General features: G+C 43.8%; 1 protein-coding gene across 1 annotated transcript in view; it reads right to left on the bottom strand.

Annotated features, from left to right (window-relative positions):
- The window catches only part of CAP2 (cyclase associated actin cytoskeleton regulatory protein 2), a 134,987-nt gene extending 120,882 nt beyond the window's left edge, over nt 1-14,105 (bottom strand). Inside the window, exon 1 of the mRNA XM_032425021.1 lies at nt 13,707-14,105. The gene's annotated coding sequence lies outside the window, so the exon portion shown is untranslated. The remainder of the gene's footprint in view (nt 1-13,706) is intronic.
- Between the last annotated feature and the right edge of the window lie 3,849 nt (nt 14,106-17,954).

The following is a 17,954-nucleotide window of genomic DNA, read 5'->3' as shown; positions in this document are numbered from 1 at the left end:
AGTAAGTAAAATGGTGCAGCTGCTATGGAAACAGTTTGGAAGTTTCTTCAAAAGTCAAGTATACGTTTGCCATATGACCCAGCCATTCCACTCGTAGTTATCTACTAAAGAGCAGTGAAAACATATGTCCACACGCACAAAGACCTGCACACAAATGTTCATGGCATCATCATTCATAATAGCCAAAACATGAAACTGCCCATCTGTCCATCAGGGGATGGAATGGATAAGCAAAATGCACCCACACAACAGAATATTATTCAGCAGGAAAAAGGAAAGAAGTACTGATACATTCTACAACATGGATGAACCTCGAAAACATTATGCTAAGTGATGGGGCGCTTGGGTGGCTCAGATGGTTAAGTGTCTTGATCGGCTCAGGTCATGATCTCAGGGTCCTGGGATCGAGCCCTGAGCCCCGTATCAGGCTCCTTGCTCAGCAGGAAGCCTGCTTCTCCCTCTCCCGCTCCCCGAGCCTGTGCGCTCTCTCTCTCTGTCTCTCTGTCAAATAAATAAAATCTTTAAAAAGAACATTATGTTAAGTCAAAGAGCCAGACACGGAAGACCAGGTATTGTACAATTCCACTTATGTGATTATCCAGAAAAAGCAAATGTCTAGAGACTGCACGTAGATTAGTGGTTGCCTAGGGCTGGGGATAGGAATGGGAAGTGAGTACGAACAGGCACAAAATTTCTATTTGAAGTGAGGGAAATGATTTAACACAGGTTCATGGTGGCAGGTGCACAATGCTGGAAATACACTAATAATCATTGAATTGTGCACTTAAAATGGGTGCATTTTATGGTATGCAAAATTGTACCTCGATAAAGCTTTCAAAAACAAACAAGTACAACTGATCCTTGAACCACGCAGCAGTTAGGGGCATCAACACCTCCATGCAATCAAAAATCCTCATATAACTTTCGACTCCCCCCAAAACTTCACTACTCATAGTTGACTGGAAGCCTTACCTACTGTTGACTGGAAGACTTACCAATAACATTCACAGTCGATTAACTCATATTTTGTCTCTTGCATTATATACTGTATTCTTATAATAAAGTAAGCTAGAGAAAAGAAAATGTTAAGAAAGTCATGAAGAGAAACTAAATTTACAGCAGTGTACCGTATTTACTGAAAAAAAATCCGCACCAAGGGGCCCCGCGAGGTTCAAACCTGTGTTGTTCAAGGGTCAGGGGCGCTGCTCCTCTTTACGAAGATATAGTTGAAAACCAGTTAAATCTGAATGACTTTGCTGTTCTCGTCTCTCAGGGAAGACCTAGGTGGTAATGAACCTTAACCAGAGACTGCTCTGAGAGGCCACAGTTAGGGTCCAAGACAGGCGGCAGAGGCGAGCCGTGGTTCCAACGGCATCAGAATCGCTGGGGAAGAGGGGCCTGGGTGGCTCAGTCATTAGGCATCTGCCTTCGGCTCAGGTCATGTTCCCAGGGTCCTGCTCTGCAGGAAGCCTGCTTCTCCCTCTCTCACTCCCCCTGCTTGTGTTCCCTCTCTCGCTGTGTCTGTCTCTGTCAAATAAATAAATAAAACCTTAAAAAAAAAAAAAGGAATCGCTGGGGAGAAGTGGAGGGGGGGTGGCTTCACAATACAGATTCCTGGGCCCCGCGCTCAGCAATCCTAATCAGCTGTTCCGCATATTCCCAGCGATCTGCATTTCTCAGAAGCGCACTTCAGAGTAAGAGGACCCACACTTTGAGAAATCCTGTAATAGAAGTGCACAGGAATGCTGCCGGAGCATGTGTGCACGGGGGTGGGGGTCGAGAAGGGTGGGTACTCAAGTGAGCCCTGGGAAGTAAGGAGGCTCTTAAAGTTGAGTTAGGCGCTAAGCGCAATCTCAAAGGATGAAGAGGCATTATTGCCTTCTCAAAGCATCATTCGGAAGAAGAGAGGTAAGTAAGGGTAAACGCATCCCTGAGCCGACGCCCGGCACGTGCCAAGGCACAGAGGCATTACGGCTAGAAATTACCTTCTGAGCATTCACTGTGTGCCGGAAGCTAAGAGCCCACGGGAAAACCCGGGATTGACGAATAGCTGGCAGGAGCGGCGGATACGGCTGAGGGGAGACGTGGGAATTGGCTACAAGGTGCCAGAGGATTGGAGAAGGTCTGACAATGTCTGGGAATGCCGGAGATCTGACACAGGGCCACGCGGATCGGCAGGGCTGGGAGGGGAAGAGAGAAAGCAGGACGTCTTGGATGCCTCCCCTTAGGGTCGGGGCGGGGGGGTGCAGGTGCTAAGCCAGAGAAGGCTTGCAGGTGGCCGGCAAAGGGGCGGAGCTCAGTTTTAGACAGAGTTCCAAGTGCCTATGGGATGACAGTTGGTGGCTGCAAGTAGGGAATGGAAAAGCCCAGAGGGTGGGCTATAATTCCTGGGGTGGAATTATAAGTATTACCTACCTAATAATGACAACTGACGTGAGATTTTTTGGAGAGCTCAGAGGAGATGATGAGGTGAGCTTTGTGAACTAGAAAATGATACCTGAGTGTCACTGTTATTATAATTTATCTCTGAATGTTCCCCAGCACTCCTCACAGGGACGTGCATCCAGTGTGCGCTCGTGATTGCACGGGTCACCACGTCTCCGATCCCCCAAACACAGTGACCGGGGACAGACATCTCACACACCACACTTCGAAGATTAGACCGTAGCACATCTAAACTGCAGAGACACTTAGTGACTGAAAGCAGAAAAGGGGAGAGCATTTTACGCGGTCAGTTATTTCTCACCACTTGACTAAAAATATCTCACTTCCCTAAACCCTGCTGTTGCGGTGTTAAGAATACCGTGTCTCTCAGGAATAACGAAGACAAGAAGGTTTGCTGAAATTCCTTCCGATCTCAAAACTTACTGGCCTTCATTGGAAGATTTATATGCGGTCGAAAAGCAGATTCAGCAACTCTCTTGAAAAGAAAACCCCCAAGGATCAGTTCTCAAGAACTGGGCCAATTTTGTGCATGGACATTTGTAACAAATGCAAGTGTGGTCATTTGACTGAGAAGAGCCAGGTGATGGATCTGGCCGTAACTCCTTTCTGCTTCTTCATGTGTCACCAGCCCCCCGGGTCTACTTTCATACTTGACTTTGATTTATTACTTGTAATAAAATGGATGTTTTCAAATAGAGCTGTGGACCATCAAAAGATTGCAGGTTCTTCTTCTTCTTTTTTTCCCCCCCGCTCTTTGGACTGGGAAGCCCAAAGTAAAGGGGATACAGAGAAAGTGGACGACGCAGAACCAAGAGGATGGTGGGGTGTGGGGGCCACAGGGAAAGGGGCCACGGGAAGGCATCAAAAGGAGGAGGGGGCTACCAGTGCGGGTCAAGAGGGAATCGCCCTCTCCAGCCTCTCTCTAGACTGCGTTCAAAACTCAAAAAGCAACTCCCCGACTCGGAAAGAGAAATAATAGTGGGTGAACTGAGTAAAGCGATCAAAACTTGAAAAGGAGACTTAACTGAGAATGTGTTCCTGGGTTTTTTTTTTCTCTTTTCTCTCCAGGGTTGACCCAAAGTTGGAAATACCCAGGGGGTTCAGGCAACCAAATCTCCGAGAGAACCCTCTTCTTTTTGGCCAGAAGACCTGGAAAGGAAACCCTGTCATGGAAAAATGTATAGAAAGTCCAGGGGTTTGGGGGGGACGGGGGTGGGGGTTCATTTTCCTCTCCCAAGAGTGGCTGCGGGCACAGAGCCGCTCCACAGATCAGCGCTCAGCAGCATAAGCAACTGAAAGCTTCTCCCGCGTTACTGCCTGGGGAGCAGGGGAAAGAGGTCCCTGTGGTCCAGAGGGTGGGGAGAATCCCTATGAGCGTTTTCATCCTCCTTTCTTCTCACTGCTCAACCCTGAGGATGGCCCCGGTCTTGGGGAACTATTCCATGGCAGTGTGAGCAGCTCAAACTACAAGAGAAACCCAATCTTTCTGGCCAGAAGCCCAGGGTGCGGGGGGGGGGGGGGGGGGGACTCTTACGGGCAGGACCGTGTGACAGGAATCCCAGAGAAGACAGAGCTGGAGAAGGGGATCCCTTGATTCTGTGCATGAGCCAGCACAAGCCCCAGTCTTGCCCCGGACCTGCGCATGTGTGGGACGGATCCAGAGGCTTTGAGATCTGAGCTGCAGTAGAAGTCACAGCTCAAGTCCCGGACTTAGCCCTAAATAGCTTCCACGGGACCCAAAGCAGCATAACAAAGGTTTGTAAAACTGCACTGATGTTGGAACCATTGCTCACAGAACGCAAGACAGAAGAACTGCCTGGTAAACAAAACAAAACAAACAAACAAAAAATATATATTTATGCATTTCAAAAGGACCCAGAGTCTCACAACGCAATACCTAAAATGCCCAGAATCCAACCCAAAAATATTTGACATGCAAGGGACTGGGAAAATGTGATCTATTCTCGAGAGAAAAGACAATCCACGAAGGGCAAACCCCCAATGACACAGGTGTTGTAATTATCAGACAGATTTCTAGGAGTTGTTTTAACTATGCTCTAAGAGATAAAGGCAAACACCGTTAAAATGAACGGAACAACAGAAGTTCGCAGCAGAGGCACAGAACCTATAAAAAAGTAACAAGTGAGTATTTTAGAGCTGAAAAATACAATGCAAAAGACGCACTGGATGACCCAACAGCAGGATGGTGATTGCCATGGGAAGTACTCGGTGGTATGGATATTATCCAATCTGAAGAACAGAGAGAAAAGGAATTGAACGAAAAAATGAACAGAGCTTCAGAGGCCTGTGGGACAATATTAAATAATTTATATATTATATACATATATATATTTAATACACTGTATTAAATTATTATATATAATTATTTAAGACAGTGTCCTTGGGATCCCAGGAGAGGACAAAGAGATTGAGGTGGGAAATATACCCGAAGAAATAATGGGCAAATATTTCCCAAACTTGATGAAAGCTACATGTCGACAGATCCAAACAGTGTTATCTGTCTGGGGTTATTATACACAGACATGCACACACACACACACACAATTTACAGGGAGTGCCTCCAAAGGGGAGATCGAGAAAGATGAGTAAAGTAATGATATAACCGCTTAAAAAGAAATAAAACCTGATGGGTTATCTATCATTCCCTTTTGAGAGGTGTCACAAGCATCAGGATCTTTCCTTCTGAAATGTCGCCCCTAAATCTAGCAGAACCAGGAGTCACTAGAACTCTGTCAATCAACAAATTGGTTCCTTTACCAATGCTAATCGTGCAGAAAGCGTTTGCCATATTTCTGACCCTTGATTTTTGGTCTGAAAACAGAGGAAGGATATGCTATAAAAGGGATTTCCAAATTTTCACTTGTAAATATCCAGAAAGCATTTTGTAAAAGCCTCCCGCCCACTTTTAGATTGACATTTAAAAAATTTCACCAAAATGTGAATGGCTGCAAATAATGTAACTTTTAGCATTCTGTTAATATTGATGTGGAAAAATAAAATTATTTCTCATTCTCATCCACTGAAATTCATATTCATTTCAAAAAATAAAGGAACAGGCTGCTTTTTGACAGTCACAAATTTTGCATAATTACAGTTTCTCCTTGAACTTATGTTTCCATTCTTCTTGCCCTATAGAAATGTATCCTAATTTTATTTATTTTATGCCTTAATGTCTTTTATTCATTATTCTATCATACTTTTCTGCATCAAAACTATGTTTATAAACTTAAATGTAAATTCAATGGCAAAAAAAATGTTCTTCCGATTGTTACCATTGTAACTCTGAATGCCACTTATCAAAACAACACACATATTACAAATGTTGACAAATAATTACTAAATGTACATAAAAAGTCATTTTTATTGGAAAACCCTCTCTCGAGCACTTTGATTTTTCAATTTTTTTTCATGCATATGTGGATGAGTAAATTTATTACTAGAATGAGTCAAGGTTGAACATCAATTTCTGTTTTTATCAAAGTAAATGCTGGGAAACTATGCTCATATAAATGAGAAGATGGGAGTGGGTGACATTTTGTCATAGAAACGTCACTCCGATCTTTGAACTCCTGAGTATACTAAACATCACATGGTGAAACAATATCAAAAATTATTTGAATCATCAGTGTAAAGAGAAACTGGGAAGACTGATTAGTGAGAGCCCTACCTACTCATCCATCTGGCTTATCTCAGCCATTCACTGTCTTTGATGAGGGCCATTTACAACTCTGCAGACATAGCAGTTAACTTGTAAAAAGCTGATCAGAAAGCAGGTCATTATTGTCTATAAGCACGTAAATAAGTTTTATCCTGTGGAAGTTCAATTGACTTTCCTCTCCCACTGTGGAGGAAGCCAGTTTAACAGCAATTAAGCAAATTCATTTCAACCTTCCTATCAATGGTCTCCTTTGAACTGACTGTAGACCTTTCCGGCTCTCTCATTTTTTAGTATGTTTAAAAACGTTCATTTTGGGGTGTCTGGGTGACTCAGTCAGTTAAGTGTCTGCCTTCGGCTCAGGTCATGATCTCAGGGTCCTGGGATTGAGCCCCTTGCACATGGACTCCCCACTCAGCGTGGAGTCTGCTTCTCCCTCTCCCTCTCTCCCTCCTTGTGCTCTCTCTCTCAAATAAATAAATTAAATCTTTAAAAAAATGTTCATTTTTCATTTGCATGAGAGTCCTGATTTCATCCTTTTCTAGATTTGTCCTTTAATATCAGTTTACAATTTGATTAGATCAATCTTCAGGATTTTTTGTGTGTATGTTTGTTTGTTTGTTTGTTTGTTTTTTAGCAGAGATTTAGAAAACACATGATTTGCGATGTCCGGGCATTGGTATCGTTCACTTTCTCACCCCTAAAGCTGATATTCTGAAATGTCCCCCTTGTCTGCCTTCCCCACTCCCTAGATGTTGATATCCTTGGACAGTGCAATTTAGTAAAAAACAAGTTAGAAATAGGCCTTTTTAGTAAAATGAATTAGGAAGATGGATTACAGATTCAGGTTTTCCTTAGGTAAAATGAGAGAAAGGTGCTTATGGAAAAGAAGGTAGGAGACAGAGCCTGCCTCTCTGTGGCTGGCCTACTCTCAAGAAGACTCGTCTCTGGAGAAAGGCCATGGGAAGAGGATTGAAAGTCTTTGAATACAAGTAATGGACACAGTTTGAAGGTTGTTGGCCTAAAGTAAGAAGCACGAAAATGAGTCCCACCCCTAATTCTAGCCTACCTAGACTCATCAGCATTAGCGAACCTCTTTTTCAAAGGTTTCAGTGACTTTCATTAGATAATCGTCCACCTTCCACTCAGAGGAGACACTGAGGGAAGGACAAAGGCCATTCTGAAGCAGGACGGAAGAAGGGGGGTCGGAGGGCAGTCCACAGAGGGAACTCTGAACAGCAGAGAGCACCACGAGAGCACAGAGAAACAGAGAAGCATAAATGGAAATTAAGGAGGAATCAGAATTGCAAGTTTAAGAACTTTGGCTAAATACTTGTGAACCTGCATTGGACCCCTGAAAATCTCCAGCCACAGCTTCCAGCATCCTAGAGGATGACACCAGGAGAAACAGTCTGCATGTGGTCTACCGAACGCCAAACAACCAATTGGATGGACTCTTCTTCCATCAACCTACTCTCACAAGGCCAGATATCGGGGTGACCTGTCACTGGACAGATGTGAGCACAAGTCCCAGACAGTGTTCAGTAGATGAAAAGACCACCCTCATATCTCACCAGCCCCTTACCTACATGCTCTGAGCTTCTAAACTGAGAATACATAGAACGGACAGCCTTCACAACACATCAGGCTATAATCAGACTGAAATATGCTTTCACCATTATGAAGCCTATTGCATTTGGTTCTGGAAAATCCAATTGGCTCATTTTCTTAGTGTGGTCCATCTTGACTGCTTCTTGTTGCCTTAGAGTAAAGTAATCAATTTATCTCATAAAAATCCAGTGATTCTGGGGCCACTGGGTGGCTCAGTTGGTTAAGCGTCTGACTCTTGGTTTCAGCTCAGGTCATGATCTCAGGGTCTTGAGGTCGAGCCCCACGTCGGGCTCCACACTGAGCATGGAGTCTACCAAAGTTTCTCTCTCCCTCTCGCTCTGCCCCTCTTTGTGCTCGCTCGTGCTTACTCTCTCTCTCTCTAAAATAAATTTAAAGATCTTTTTAAAAAAATCCAGTGATTCTTCTCTGAATAAAACTAAATAGAAACAGGTTGGAACTAATGGTGACTACAACCTTAGTAGATCCTTTGAGACGTACATGCATAGTTTGCAGCACTTCCTGTTCCTTATATCTTCGTTCACTGATATTCCTCTTTGCATCCCCAGTGACCTTCACTGTGCTGGACATACAACAGTCATCCGACATAGGGGAATGAAGAAATAATCAACGGATCCCACAGTTTCTCTGGATTTCCACATGGATTGATAACAAAGTAATAAGGGTTATTTTCTCATTATAATGTGTACAAATATAGACACAAGACAACCAACATTGCCTATGTCCTACTACATTTGTCTCGGCTGTCTCTAGCATCTAGCTTCTCCAGGGACCACCCCCTCTTCAGTACTGCCGTGGAGATCACCTGGCTTCAATTTCCAGACTCCCAGAACTCTCCTGCTCTTTTAAAAAAATATTTTATTTATTAATTTGAGAGAGAGTGAGAGAGAGAGCACGAGGAGGGGAGAGGGGCAGAGGGAGAGGGAGAAGCAGACTCCCCACTGAACAGCGGCTCGATTCCAGGACCCTAAGATCATGACCTGAGCTGAAGGCAGACACGCTCAACCAACTGAGCCACCCAGGCGTCCCTCTCCTGCTCTTTAATACCCTATCAAAACCAGAATGATTTTAGATCAGACTTGTATATTGTAGAATGGCCTCAAGGTTACCTAATTTATCCTTTCATTAGATAGATGTGAGTTTTTATATTGGGACTACTGCACCTTCTCCACTTGGTTAAGTGGTCAATGAGAAGCCAGGATTATTAGATGTCTAACTAATGACACAGGTCAGGTGAAATTATTATTAGTAATCCATAATAATCAGAAATTCTCCCTCTGGTTTTAGAACACTTGCTATGTCCATTCCCATATAGGGCTGTATCCTGAAAAGGAAACCGTCCTCTTTACATAACTGCTCAGTAAAAGAAGATGTTTTCCATAAGTGAGAAATGGGTCTACTTAAGAAAAACAAAACAATATGCAATTTCCCTGACATAAAACTCATGTAAAAGACAAATATTGCGTGATTTCACAGGCATGAGGCACTGAGAACAGGCAAATCCCTAGAGACAGAAAGTAGAATAGTGGTTGCCAGGGCCCAGGAAGGGAGGAATGGGGGGTTATCATTTGATGGGGATAGAGTTTCCGTCTGAGGTGATTAAAAAGTTCTGGAGATGGAGAGTGGTGACGGTCACACAACTTTGTGAATGTACTGAATGCTGCTGAATTGTACACTTAAAAATGATTAAAATGGTAAATTTTATGTTGTATATTTTACCCTAATTAAAACAGAAAAAAACCTTAGAAAATCCCTTACAATGGCCTGCTCTGACCTTACAGAGCTTCCTATCTTCCTAAGTACAATTAGAAATACCCAGGATGAAATCCAAAGGCTCACAGCCTGAATCAGGGCAGGCTTAGAAAATACCCAAGGCTAAAACGCCAGGTTTCCAATTGGCTCGTTGTTACCAGAATAACCAAACTAAGTCATGTTATAAATACTGGCCTGCTCAGCAGGGATTCACATAAAAGGAAAATGTTAGTAAGGTTTAGAAACCACTTATGGACCTTGCTGAAAGTCATGTCCCTTTGACTTAATAAAATGGTTCTCTGTCCCATCCTAAACCCAAGTGATAAAAGGGAATGAAGATGCTCATGGGGTACGTGGTCCTGCTGTGAAATTCAGCTGTACAGCTTTAGACTCGTGTTTTTCCACACTTCTTGGGACATCACATAATAGATATTGCAATTAGAATCTAAATGGAACGAGAAGACAGGATCTCAGTTCTATTCACTTGGTTTGGTGGAATGAAGAAGCTGGAGATATACCATTAATGTGTAAGTCAGAGGAATAATCAGCTTTTTCTTTCCAAATATATGATGCAGTCATTAAAATAGATGATACGGTCACATTCACGCAGAAGATCTCTTGCAGATCTGTGCCAAGACACACAGAAAAAACTCTTCGTAGCAACGCCCTTTGTAACAGCAAAACATGGGAACCAACCCAAATGCCCACCAACAAGAGAATGGATAAACGCATTGCGCAATATTCACCAACAAGCTATCTGTAACGATAGGGACAATTCTTAAAAACGTAATGTTCAGTTTTTTAAAAGTGAGATTATATACACCCCTTTCGTAAGTCAAAAACCAAGAAAACCTAAAGAGCCCCTTGTTTAGGAATACATACATATGCCATAAAACAGTTTTACAATACAACCAGGGATTGCTTGACACAAAATTCAGGGTTGGAGGGATATGGGGAATGGCACAGGAGAAGAACACAAAGAATCAACAGTACAGGTAACAACATAGTGGGGCTTTTCCCCCCCTAGTTTCTGTGTATTCTCTTTAACAGCTTTATTGAGATATAACACGTAGGAGACAATTGACGCATTTGAAGTGTACAATTCAATGATATGTGCAATCATCACCACAGTCAATCTTAGAACATTTTCATCAGCTCAAAGAAAAACCCTATAGCCTGTAACAATCACCTCCCTACCCTCAAACCCCAGCCCTAAGTAACCACTAATCTACTTCCTGTCTCCATAGATTGCCCTGTTCTGGACGTTTTCATAGGAACAGAATTAAACAATTTGTGGTCTATTGTGACTCGCTTCTTTCGCTTGGAATAATGTCTTCAAGGTTCACACATGTTTTAGCATGGATCACTACTTCATTTCTTTCTATGGCCAACTACTATCCCATCCTATGGATAGACCACATTTTATATATCCATTCATCAGTTGATGGGACATTTGGGTTACTTCCACATTTTAGCTATTATGAATGGTGCTGGTATAAATATTTGTGCATAGATTTTTGTGCAGACATATACTTTCATTTCTCTTGGATATATATACTGCAAGTTACATTGCTCTATCATATGGTAACTTAGTGTTTAACTTTCGAGGAACTGACAAACTGTTTTCCAAGGCAGCTGCACCATTTGACATTCCACCATCAATGAGTAAAAGAGTTCCAGTTCCTCCACATCCTTACCAGCTGATTTTTTTATTCTAGCCATCTTATAGGTGTGCAATGGTATTGCAGTGTGGTTTGGTTTGCACTTCTCTGATGAATAATAATGTTGAGCATCTTTTCATTACTTATTGACTATCTGTATATCTTCTTTGGAGAAGTGTTCATTCAGATCTTTTGACAATTTTTGTATTGGGTTATTTATATTTTATTATTGAGTTGTAAGAGCTCTTTATATATTTTGGATACAAGTCCCCTTTCGGATATATAATTCTAAAGTACTTTCTTCCATTCTGTAGGTTATCTTTTCACAATTATCTGGTTCTTAAACCCTAGTTTTTAATGCAGTGATGGTGGCCATTGGAACATAATGGCTATGGCTTACATACACTTAGCATATTCTTTTTATGTATAAAATGTTACATAATTAATAAAAAACAAAACTTCATACACGAAGATGTCCGTTAGGAAATATTCAAGACAAAATAAAACACTATAATACCTAAATAAGTTAATGCTACTCTTGAAGATATGTAACAACTCTTGGGTAGGACTCAGGCACTCGGATAATCTGGCCCATTAATCCCTTCCAAGGCTCTCCTCCAAACTATCACATGGCAGGCTGAAGTAGCAAAGTCCTAAAACAGGACAAACACGTCCCACTTCCTTCCTGTCTTTATGTCTCCCCCTCCTCTCTCAAGCTAAGAATTATTTTTACATTTTTAAGTGCCTGAAAAAACAAGAAGAATATTTCTTTACTGGCGAAAATTATATGAACTTCAAATTTGCGGATATAGTGTAAGGTTTGGCAAATTTTTTGAGCCAAGGGCGGCTAGAGAGTGCTGGCCATGTGATCTCTTTAGGAGCTGCTCAAGTCTACTGTTCTCCCATCCAAGTACTAACCAGGCCCTACCCTGCTTAGTTTCCGAGATCAGACAAGATCGGGCGCGTTCAGGGTGGTATGGCCGTAGGCTGCTCAAGTCTACTGTTGCAGCTTAAAAGCAGCCACAGACAATACATAAAGGAATGGTGTGGCTGAAATTTATGGACGCTGAAATCTGAAGTTCATACAATTTTCGCCACTTCAACAATGAGCACCAAAAACCTATTTCCTACCAGTCATGGCCACTTCGATGGTCACCTTCCTGATTTCTCAATTTCTTTTCCTCTTGAATAAATATGACAACTTGATTCTAATTTTATTAAGGATTTTTAGATATGGGAATTAACGGAATAGTCTTTCTTTGCAAAATACACTTTATCTTCAAGAAGTCATGATGCAGCGACACTCAAGCTATTGAGTTAATTACTTTAAAAAACTTTTACTCCCTGCTCATTACATGCTATAATTCAAATACTATTCGGGGCTGAAAGAAGTTCCAAAAATCCTACCCCTGCCCTCAAGAGGCTTATGGTCTATAAGAACAATTTCCCCAAAGATCATTCCACTGTCATAATCTTACATTAAGTGAGCTCAGATATTTTACCAAGAATTCTAAGGCACGTTCCTTAAATTAAAAGAAACCTATATACGCAGTAAAGAAATAGTACCTGCAAACAATTCTGGTAAACTACGGTGCCTGCGTCCCGTAGGCTTCTGCATTCCCAAGGCTTACAGAACCAAAGGTTCTTGATGTTTTGCTAAATGTTCCATCTCCGCTTTGGCCGTTTGGACCCAATCCTAGTTCCATATCCTAAACGCAGTCACCCATATTTACTCATTTTACAGAAGGCATCAATTCAAATGCTGCTGAAACTTGCAGCCTGTTTGTGATGCCGCACACCACTCCGATGAGAATAAAGGAAAGGCCATCTGCATATGCAATTATTAGCCCTGAGAGTGATGATAACTCAGCCACTTGCACGGACAGCCCTCTACCCAAAGCAGTCAGGGGCCCAGCTGTGTGAGAGGCCCTATTCCGGGCTGTCCCTCAATGCCTCAGTTGCCTTTGCATTTTTTCAAAGTGACTCATTGCCTCTAGTCAGGTTCTGCAGAGAAGCCAGGTCCGTTTCTTTCCAGCACTTTCCAATCGAGGTGCCGTGGTCGGATCCAGCCCAGTCACAGTCCTCCCCCTCTTCCCCCCCCCCACCCCACGCACCCCCGTGAGGCTCGAGCCCAGCGGGCGAGTACCCCCAAAGTTAAGGCGGGCCTGGAGCGGCAGCGCGGGGCGGCTAGGCCCCGGCCGGCTCCCGCGCGCACCCCGCCTCCCCGCGCCCGCCCCGGGGCGCCCGCAGCGGGGACAGGGCGGGGGCAGGGCGCCGCGGCGCTGACCCAGATGGGGCGGCCGCCCCCGCCCCCGCCCCGCCCGCGTCCCCGCCCCGGGCCCCGGGCCCCCGGCCCCCGGCTCCCCGGCCCTTCGGCCCCGCAGGCGCCCGCGCCGCCTCTCCCGCCCGCGCGCACCGCCGCCGCGTCCCGGCACCCTCCCCACCCCCCCATTCGGCGCAACTTCCGAGCGGCCGGCCGCGGGGCGCCCCCCGCACCTGCCCCCGGCCCTCGCAGCCCGCGCCCGCCCGCAGCTCCCGGTTACCTGCCGGGTGTCCCGGGGTCCGGTCCCCGGCGCCGCAAATCCGAGTCCGGCCACTCGCACCCTCCTCCCGCGCCCTCCTCCCCCCTGAATCGGAGCCGGTGTCAGTCACGCTGCTCCTGGGGAGAGTCGCCGGCGGCTTCCGGGAGCTCCAAATACAGACGAGCCGAGGGGGAGAGAGAGGGAGGGAGGGCCAAGCCCCGCGGGTGCGGAGTGGAAATAAAGGGGAGCAGAGAGGAGAGGGGGCTGGAGGAAAGGAGGGGCAGATGGGCCGTGGGAGACAAGAGAGGGAAGCGGGGACGGCAGGGGAAGGCAGAGAGAGCCTGCCAAGCGCCCGGCTATGAAAGAAATGAATTCACCGCGTCAGGCAGCCTTGCGAAGAAGTCTGGAAAGATCCGGGAGACTCCTGGCTGGAAGAGCCACAGATAGGTTGGCTCCTCAAAGACCTTGCAGAGATATGATGGGTCCTTAGGAAGCAAGAGACAGGCCTGTGATAAGGGTCCTGGCAGGAGAGGGAGGTGGGCATCTAACGTATTAGCTGGGCATCAAGCTCAGATGCATTCAGATCTTGTAAAAACATTTTCTAATGTGTTTTTAAAATGAATCTTACATACAGCATCTTTAAAAAAAGAGGATCAAGGCCCAATTATTTAAAAACAAAACACTCCACTCTATCCCAAAACACTCTACGTTTATGTCTGTTTGTGGCCATTTCCCCTTTATATATTGATTATAAATATAAAATTAGAGGCTTTTTACTTTTTTTTGTTAACATGAGTAGAAGGAAAACATTGATTTTCAATTTTCATCATTTATTTCAGTCTGAGAAAGTGGACTTTAAACTCTTCATTGAATAAATGCCAGGAAAATAATTACAGAGGAGAGAAGGGGGGGATGGTAATTGATACTAAAAATTTCAAACAAACAAGAGGATGAATGTCTAAAAAGCTAATATTTTCTGTCAGTGTTAAAATTGCATCTAGTTTGGTTCTGTGCCTTACGAGGCTTATTCTGACCTGATAGTCATAACTTACATGAAGATCAGTGCTAATACAAATTGCTTTTAGCCAACAGGGGGATGCCTCTTTGGTCCCCTTTGTCTGAAAAGAAGGGAAACAAAATGGCATAAGCATTGATAAATGAATGCATACACTGCATATATCCGAGAGCCAGCGCCATCCCCATCCCCATGGGCCTTGCATTTGAGAGGTATCTAATATATTTCTACTGAGTAATGAATAAGTGAATGAATAGATGGACGAAGTATACACTGTATTTAGAACATTTATGTTCCAAGAATGTAAAAAGTAATATATCCATAAGAACCAGTTTGTGCAGGTTTACAGGAAACATCCAAGGTTCCAGTCTAATATGACCTTCCCCCCCCCAACATTAACATCAACAAATACTAATAGAGCATTTCCTTTAGCTGAGTATATTTTGCCTTGGAGTATAAAGTATTATGGAGTATAAAGGTGCATAAGGCACAAATCCTGCCCTTAGGTTTATAATATAGTAGGAAGAAGAGAGTATAAAAATAACCACAGTCTAAAGAAGACTATAAAAAATGTCCTAGGGGCGCCTGGGTGGCTCAGTCGGTTAAGCGGCTGCCTTCGGCTCAGGTCATGATCCCGGGGTCCTGGGATGGAGCCCCGCATCGGGTTCCCCGCTCAGCGAGAAGCCTGCTTCTCCCTCCCCCATTCCCCCTGCTTGTGTTCTCTCTCTGTCAAATAAATAAACAAAATATTAAAAAAAAAAATGTCCTAAAAGAAATACGATGGAAGGTCTGTGGTCATGTAGAAGAGAGGGAGGTTGCTTCTAGTACTGGGATTAGAGATTACATCCTGGCAGAAGTGAGAGTCGAACTTTCAAGCAGAAATAAAACAATATGAGTGGAGGGCCCGGGGAGGACACTCATGATGAAAGGAAGAGCAGGGACAAAGTGAAGAGGTGATAAAGGACAGGACAGATCTGAAGGACAGGCAGTGACCTTAGCTGGGATGGATAGTTGCAGGAGTCAGATAGAGGAGGAAGGATAGATTCTAGCTGATGGAGGTCTTCAATCTTAACCTAAGACGATTGACCCCCAAGGGGCAGGAATCAGGGAACTATTCACAGATTTGGAGCTGAGCCATGATAATGGTTAATTTGGTGGTGTCATCTAGGATTGGAAAGAGGTAAGAGGCAGGGAAATCCTCTAAGAAATAACTCACTAGTTTGGAAGGAAAAGTAAATGAGCCTTAACCTGGTGCCTGAATTCTTCTTAGAATTAATTTCACCTAACAATAGCGTATGTCTGCTGACATATGCCCCAACGGGGCTAACCCCCAGTGAACTCATCTTCCTAAATAACTCCCTAATTTTACTGTCCATAGTTTCCAACTAGACCAGAAAGTTCCAAAAAAGCAAGGATCATGTCTGTTCAAAGGTTTAATGCTATGTCCCCAAGGCTGACACAGAAAGGTCATTGTGTACATTTGTTGCTGATATATTTTTCTTTTACAGGAATTGTTCTGAACGTTGTGGAGTTAGAAAGAAGAGGACGGGAGCTAGGCTCTTCTAAATCTTTTCAGTCTTTCTTGCGATTCCAACCCAAACCTGCAGGTCTCCTTAGCCAATGATCTCATTATCTGCTCTACGAAGAGGCTAATGCCATGTTACCTTCTATGCCATCCATTTTTCTGCCTTCTGCCCCCAAATTTCTCCTCTCCTCTTCTCTGCTCATTATATTTCATTTGAATTAACGTCCCCTCCCTTGCCGAAGCTACTTGTCTTATTCCACCTTGGGCTCGTACTCTTGCATCTGAGCCTCCTCCTCTCCATTGGTTTTGTCCCCTGGATAAACACTCCAGTGTCCCCTGGATAAACACAGCCATGTCTGTATCTGAAAGCTGATAACATGGTAGACACATGGTGAAGTGGAGGGGCCCATTGTTGGAATGATTCTACATATTCTTTTGCCTTTCTGTATATAGTGTAAAACTTTTAAATGAACTATTTTAAATGAAGGGATTTGCTAGAATCTCGATGGTGAGTAGGTGACTGAGAATCTCAAAATTCGTAGTCTATAAAGCTCATACAAATATCAGGCAGAATCAAGACTTCCGTGCTCCTCTTCCAGAATCTACTCCCAAGGTCCAAATGTACCTGTTTCAGTCTGACATATAGGAGGTTAACTATCTGTGAGCTGGCTTGGTGAAGTCTCCCCTGAAGTTGGGTCATGGATGGAAACAAATAAACCCAAAGACACCCTCTTTCTTAACCAGTGTCCTTGCTGGTGCATGAAAGAGAATGGGTCTCTGGATTCCAAGTGGTGCCCTTCATGAAGTTATGCTAGGGCTCCAGGTCTCTGTGAGCCCCACTCCACCACATGGCTGCTGAGACCACTGAGACCAGATTATTGCCCCCATGCTATTCTGTCCTCATCTCCTTTCCCTGACTGGCAAATGGAAAGCGTCCAGTGAACACAATGTCCTTTGGGGAGCTTTTCTTGGTCCGTGAAGTTGGAAGTTCTGAAGAACACATTACCAGTGTACCCTGCGAGTTTGTATTTTAATAACTTCCAAGTTGAAAGTTATCAATGTCAATTTTACCAGTGGTTGATTCACACATTGTGGGTACTAAGAATGCAACACTCTACACAAACAGAGAATAATCATCATGGCTAACTCTGAACACTTACCATGGGCCAAGCTCTGTTCTAAGCATTTTATATGGACTAACTCCCCAGCCTTGTGAAGTGGGTACTGTTCTTATCTGCACTTTATAAATAAAGAACCAAGCACAGAGAACTTTAGCCATTTGCTCAGGATCACAAAACAACATTGGTAGTGGGAGTTTAGATCCAGGAGACTGGCTTGATTTTGTGCACTTAACCACTATGCTTTACATGAATGAATAGGAACAAATAGGAATAAATGGAAAACTACTAGTGGGGGAGATGCCTGGCTGGCTCAGTTGAAAGAGCCTTTGACTCTTGATCTTGGGGTTGTGAGTTCAAGCCCCACGTTGGGCATAGAGATTACTAAATAAATAAATAAATAAAAAACTTTAAAAAAAAGTAGCAGTGGATAATAACACATGCTTACTACAAGACTAGATATCTGAACAGTTGTGATAGAAATTAATGTCTATGCATCATCAAGACTATCTAAGAATAAAACTGATATCCTGCTTCCACTGAGCTGATGTATCAGGAATGAATAAACCCGCTAAGGAAATGATGGAACTTTATAGTATCACAGAGTGAGC

Source organism: Phoca vitulina, unplaced genomic scaffold (genome assembly GCF_004348235.1).
Source record: "Phoca vitulina isolate PV1807 unplaced genomic scaffold, GSC_HSeal_1.0 scaffold31, whole genome shotgun sequence".
Classification (NCBI taxonomy): Eukaryota; Metazoa; Chordata; class Mammalia; order Carnivora; family Phocidae; genus Phoca; species Phoca vitulina.
Note: the sequence above shows the minus strand (reverse complement) of the source record. Positions and strands in the feature narration are given on the sequence as shown.